Consider the following 6,827-nt stretch of genomic DNA (forward strand, 5'->3'; position numbering starts at 1 on the left):
GTAAATTATAGGGGAGATGTAATTGTACATATCACGCATAGAAAGGGGGACTCCGCTTTTGTGTTGATTCTGTATTGGGGGCGTGTTTGTTATGGCTTGATCTTTGTTTTATGTGTTCGTGTAGGCCGCTGCTTTTGGGCTAGAGTTTTTACAAACTCATGAATGTTTGGTTCCCTCTGCGCAGCACAGTTTCTGGCAGTCAGGGTGATGGGGCTCTCCTCCGGTTGTTTTCAGCTAAAGAAACCAATAAAAAGTGGTGCTCTTTTCCATTCTTTGTCTATTTTCGAGGTGCCTTAGTTTGGGCCTGTGTGTAAAGATCTCGTCAGTCGCATACTCTGGTGCTAGATTTGTCATCAACTGCAGCTAGTGTCTACGAGCCTATACTTTTCTGCTGCAGTTTTAACGGGGGCAGTGTAAATCCTCTGAGTCTGTGCGTAAAATGTGCGCTTGAATCCACTATCCGTTTTGTTTCTGGAATTAATTCGCAAGCTTTATTTAACTTTCATAGTTAAGAACTGGGCTTCTCAGACGCTCTTCTGTTGACTTAAAAAAGATATGCGTTGTCTTAATTTGTAATCCAAACCGTTTTGGATATATGATTTATTGATGCTTCAGCTCTGTACCAAAAATACTCACATTCTGGCTTTTCTGATGATTTCCGGTATAGTGATAAGAGTTTTTTAATGTGTTTATATGCATGTTGTTTTTTATTTTACTATTAATGAAACCATGTTTCTTTTTTTAATTTGTAGCTCTCTTTTTCTCACTGTGTGACCTGGAATGCAATTTGAAGAATCCAGTTATCCCTGGATTAGAGGTAGTTAGTCTCAAACAAGCACAAGACAATCTAGCAATAGGGGTTTCTGTCCCAAGAACACCATACTTACATTTGGCAAACATGCATTTATTGTGGGAATTTCTCCCTTGATTGACGTTTAATTGGACTGCAGTACCACAATTCAGTGCACTGGAGGATGAAAGCACAGGAGTCCAAATGTACTGTGACGTGGAGCTGCTGCGCCATGGTGTCTGCATCCTCTTACCGCTAGTTTAAATTGGTGCGGACACTGTAGCTTATTCAACAAAGAAGTGTGCGAAAAAGTAGAGCAAATTGTGGCCAACAGGCCTATTGGTTTTGGCAGTGCTTGTTTTATTACATGAGGCTGGCATAGGATTCAGTGTGTCCCTATTTCCTTTGTTTTAGCTGGAGTCTGGAATGCTGAGTTAAGGGGTGTAACAGAATGTTGTGTGGTCTGACCTGGAGGCTAGTAGAGTCTTAGTTTTAGGGAAGATCAATCCTACTGAACCTACCTTTGATGTGATCTGAGGGCCTGAAATGGAATAAGGAACATAGGGGCATATTACCAAGCAATAGCGATAATTATCGCTATTGCTTGGTTAGAGACAAAAATTTACCGCTGAGCTGCGGAGATTTTTATCGCAAATAAACCTTGGTATTACCAAGGTTTATCGCAAATGCGATAAAAATCGGCCGCAATGCATGAATATCGCTGAAAAGTCAGCGATATTCATGCATTACCGAGCTAATGCTCTTAGCCATGTTATCCACCGCCCATTGGATAACATGGCTAAGAACTGCTCAGGGCAGGTGTTAGCTTTTGGAGATATTCGCTCTTAGCGCGAATATCTCCATAAGTTGGTAATAGGAGATAGAGATGTTTGCGACTGTTTCCAGTCGCTAACATCTTGGCACGCCCACTTTGCATGTCATTAGTGATAAATATCACTGACATGCAAAGTGGGGCCCAAGATGGTCGCTATCTCCTACTAGCTGTCACTAACTGGTGTTAGCGACAGCTAGGTAATAGGGAGATAATTTTATCTCCGCTTTCTTTGCTTTTAAAGCCAAAAAAGCGGAGATAAACCCCCTTGAAAATATGCCCCATAACCTCCTATTTGAGTAGCTCCTGGCTCTTATGAAGTCCCAGCCTTCCCACCACATCAGCTCTTTCAGATTACCTCTGAAGGTAGAGTCCATAGAATGGCCTCACTTTAATGCTCATTGGTACACAGAGAATCGAGGAACCTTTTTAGTGTGAGAGTCTGCTGGTAATTCTAGCTTGTTGATGTGATACTGTTGCTCTTATGGCAGACCTTTAATTTGGAAACCCAAAACCTAGTTACAGTGGCTTCTTCCTTTGATGGTTGCTGTAATTACATATTTAATCATGTTGTCGTTTAACACGGCCATTCGAGGGACTGCACAAGTACTTGACTCATGAAAATCCAATCCCACTGATAACCTTGGACCCCCACTCCCCAGTCTCATGAGTAAGTTTAGTGTCTGATACCAAGAAATACACACTGTTGGAAGCTAGAAGAGATGAGTCTTGTCTGATATTACCTGTAGGAGGTTATTCTTGTGCTAGCCTGCGAAGGAGACACTACATAGTGTCCCTAACCAGATTTAAGTTTCGATTGTATTGACAGTTATTTGCTTTGACTTGCAGTCCTAGATCACGTAAAAGCTGGTATTGCATTTGTAAGTCCTGACTGACCTTCCGCTGAGTGTTTTGAGAAGCCAACTGTCAATAAATGCCAGTTATCCCTTTGCGGTGGAAAAAAAGGCAGTACCACTGCCGTGCATTATTGCAGGTCCCGGCGGCATTTGTTAAAGTTAATGCTGTTAGCATTGTAAATGACAATGCCCTTTATTTATCTGATTTAAAAAAAACATAAACAAAAGGCATTGTCATTTACAATGCTAATAGCTCAAACTCTAATAAATGCGAGCCCTATTGCATTGCAAATGCTTGTTTAAAAGTATCTCTGACAAAACTGACCCAAGGTAATTTGCCAGAATCTTGGATACCAAGTATCTCTTCCATGCTTTGTCTGTATGAAATTAGTCCAGGGAGAACACAAACTCTTCTCCAATAGAGCAATGGCTCTGACGGCAATCCACTATAAAATTGATCGAATATCCAGATGAAGAGTAAGTAAAACAAATGGTGTACTAACTAGGAGGTTCAACAATTGCCACAGAAAGCAATTCTTGAACAGAATAAGGGTTATCACTGTCTTATGACCCCAGAGCTTCTCCCCATACCATACAGTCCCCAGCACTTGATGTATATAGAGCTTAATGGCTGCAGAGAGGAGCCTAAAGAAAGACCCAGGTGCACCTTTAAGAATCCACCAGTGTAATGCTCTAATTTGAGCCTTTGCTTATAGAAGTGTGTTGTCTAATCCATCTGCTCACAAAGGGCAATACCAAGATAGTCAAAGGTGTTTACCTGTTCTAATGGGGTCCCAGATAAAGTGGGGTTTGACAAAACTGCCGCTAAAAAAACCATAATGGGCTTGATAAGATGCCCTTGTGAATTCCCATAGACGCCCATGTTCACACCAGAACATGGGCATCTATGGGAGTTCATTAGGGCATATTATCAAGCCCATTATCGCTGATTTAGCTGCAGTTTCATGCCGCTAAAGCGGCGTTAATTTTAACGCCCTTCTTCATAATATGCCCCGAAGTGTGGTCGTTACACCTTGAGGCTCTGAGTAAGTCTTCCCACCTACCTTGATCCCTTTCCTTCTTAACAGTGCAGACAGACTTTTTATGTCACTCTCATAGCTTGAATAAGGCTGTTATCCTTGGACTTTAATGCAATAATTAATGACAATTTGGCCTGTCCACACTGTTTATTAAACCAAGAAGGGGCGATCAGTCTAACTTCCAAATAATTTGCTTCAGCATAGAAGATATTCTTTCATTCACTATATAGGTGAGTCCGGACCTCACCAATCCCATGTCGAGTGTCTGCATTGCCTGGCGGGGGTACTAGATTATCCACAACTCCTAGGCCTTTCTTAACTGCCTGATAGATCAGCCTTAGTGATTCTTGAGTGTGCTCTAGCACACTCCATTTGATTCTCCACCTATTGGCTGTCATCTAATGTCTACCATCAAAGGCATCACGCCGGGTATCCATTACACTGTAAACTGGGAGGGTTAAATCAAGTGCTAGGGCATTATGATCACTATCGTGTCTTAAAGCAATGACGTACAGACAACATAGGGCCAAAGTCTGACATCTACTAAGATGTAATCTATCAAGCTAGAACTCCTGGTCCGATTGAAGATATGCATCCCATTCCTGCCTGACTGTGTTCTCCTATTACAGGCTACCACATATTGCTGTAGCCTAAGTGCTTAGATTTGTAGGGCCAACGGGGACCATTTTTTAATACGGAGTATGGACAAATCTGGAACCAACCCAGAATTAATCTCTATTGATATGGTGTCCTCCAAATTGACATCAATGGGTTGAAATTGGCAATTAAAATCACCATCCACTAACTTGTATGCTGTCCCCGGTAGGCAGGCCATCTGTGCACAAAGAATCTCCTCTACTGGATATTCCTCCCTAAAGCCCAGAGATCTTGAATAAACATTGTACACAAAAACATTTAACTGGGATGGAAATAGGAAATGTGTACAGAGAATACCATTGGATGCTATTTCAACTGGGTTTACTGAGTGGTCTCCCTCTACCCTCCATTGCTTTTTTACTAAAGGAGGCAACCCCAACTTGCTGTGCCCCTTTTGTCTGCCAGGTGTCCCGAAATAGGCAAATGTCAAACAGTTCACCAGTCTGAGCAATCAAGTTTAGTGCCTAGATCAGTGACATCCAAGACAACAAATTTACCACTGTGATAGCCTGTTCAGCATTCGGGGTCATCTTTGTTCCTACTTGCCCTTCCGGGCCAGGAGCACTAGCAATACTCTCCCACCCACAACCATTGGACACACTCTACCAATTTTTACTATTTCTGCTGAGTGAGGTTGGTCCACAAGATGACCCGTTACATGAGGCATCTGATTGCATACTGGAAAAATAGTGGGGTCAGCTCTATCTATTGTAGGCAAACCCCCAATGGGTTCTCAACTGACTCAAAATACTTGACCTTTGGGGCCTAGCATTTACCTTTTTCATGTTTGAGAGTTGTTATTTTCCCACTACCAATACCATAGAGTCCATCAGCTTGTGAAATCCCTCTTTGTTGATGAATGAGCTGACACCCTAAAGTATATCAAATCTATTTACAAAAGAGATGTTAAAGGGACTATTATGGCTTACTTCTCCAGTCGGGGGCCCCACTGGGCAGGGTAAACACTGTGCTGAACGAGACAAGTGTTCACTTCTGGCAGATCGCAAAGGTTTGTATACATTGCCCAGTGGCAGAAGAATAATATCTGTACCCTGTTCCCTCCTGTCGGTCATCTGCTAACAGCCTTCCTGCCAGATTGGGATCTCTATAATTGATAATGTTACAGTCACTGAGAGGATCCATCCGCCACTTCCCCTCTACAATTAAGGAGTATGTTTTGGGCCGGTGAAACTGGGAAGTTCGTGTTCCTCATTAGCCAGTGTAAACACTTGTTTGCCAGTTCCTCCTGTGTTTCTTTTCATCCCATGTTCAATTCTGGAACTCCTTACACAAATACTACAAATGGGCCGGATGCTAGCAGTAAACTAATGATCGGTAGGTCATTATTATGATCATGCCTCGCCACATTGCAACTCTCCTCACATCTGTCCTTGTTGTGAGATGGCATTTCTTTGTGCCGTCCAAGAGAAGAATAGCCATGATTTGAGGGAATTGAGCGAGTTGTAGCAAAATGTGTGGTAGATTGGTACCTCCTGTTAACAGAGCATAAGCCATTAACCCCAGATGATACAGTTGGGTTGTTTTGTACTACTTTCCCATCTCCTGATGGTCCCTCAGTAGGACAGTGTTGCTTTAAGATATCCTTACACAACTGCTCAACTGTTGCAAGCTGGCTATTAGTGGCGTGAGTTCCATAGTTAAGATGGCTCTAACTTTCTCAGTAATCTCCACTTCTAACTGTGTTGTCCAACATGGCTGTGAGTTGGCCCCTATTCCTGTTGGGGCAGCATCTAAACTGGGTTGTAATACATGTGAATGCATCAGCCATTGGTCTTGTCATGTTCTGTTCCTTGCCAACAACCTTTTGCCTTTCTTGTTGTGGTTCAACACCACTATTCTCCAGGATGTGGACTGCATTACCTGCAAATGCGAGAGGGGTGGTAGGCCCAGAGGTTGTACAATCCACGCTTCCTGAGGCAGTGGTAGTAATGAATAAGTCCGCTGACCTTGTCAGTAAAGGTAGATCAGCTCTCCACCAGTTCAATTTTCGTAGTCACAGCCCCCAATGCCTTCTGGAGCATTTTATCAATCAATGTTGGTTTAGCAGTGGGTGAGACAGGCCGGAGCCCTCCAGGACATTTCCGCTTCCCCATTGTAACTCAATGTCACGCACGCCATTTACAATGACAGTATCTAGGCGGTTGGGCCACGAATAAGGTAACTGACCCCCTGTCGTAGCAGCACGACCACAGAATATTACTGAAGAATGATGATATCACCCAACTAAATGTTGCCTCTGTCACAAAAGTAGAATAAAAACAATTAAACTATCAATCCCTCACCCTATTCTCCTGGGGCAAAACATTAGAGGAGTGGCCCAGCCCTGCCGTGCTAGGTTGCAAACGGGTGCACACGGGCCCTCCATTGTCTCAGTCTCAATGATGGTTTTGATGGTGCCCGTGCCCTGAACGTTTTACATTTTTTATATGCATCTCACACTGCCCACTTTGCCATTCTTGGTAGATGTTTCGTGAAACTTTTCAACTTTTTAGTCCAACGGGGTCATTTAGTGTCTGTGCCAACTTAACTGTCTGAACTTAAAAAGCTTGCCTTTGGTGTTCCCTAGGCTTCACAATACACAAAGCAATATTAATATCTTTTTCAAAACTCTGGCTAGTCTCATTCAATCA

This window comes from Lissotriton helveticus, chromosome 5_1 (genome assembly GCF_964261635.1).
Source record: "Lissotriton helveticus chromosome 5_1, aLisHel1.1, whole genome shotgun sequence".
Classification (NCBI taxonomy): Eukaryota; Metazoa; Chordata; class Amphibia; order Caudata; family Salamandridae; genus Lissotriton; species Lissotriton helveticus.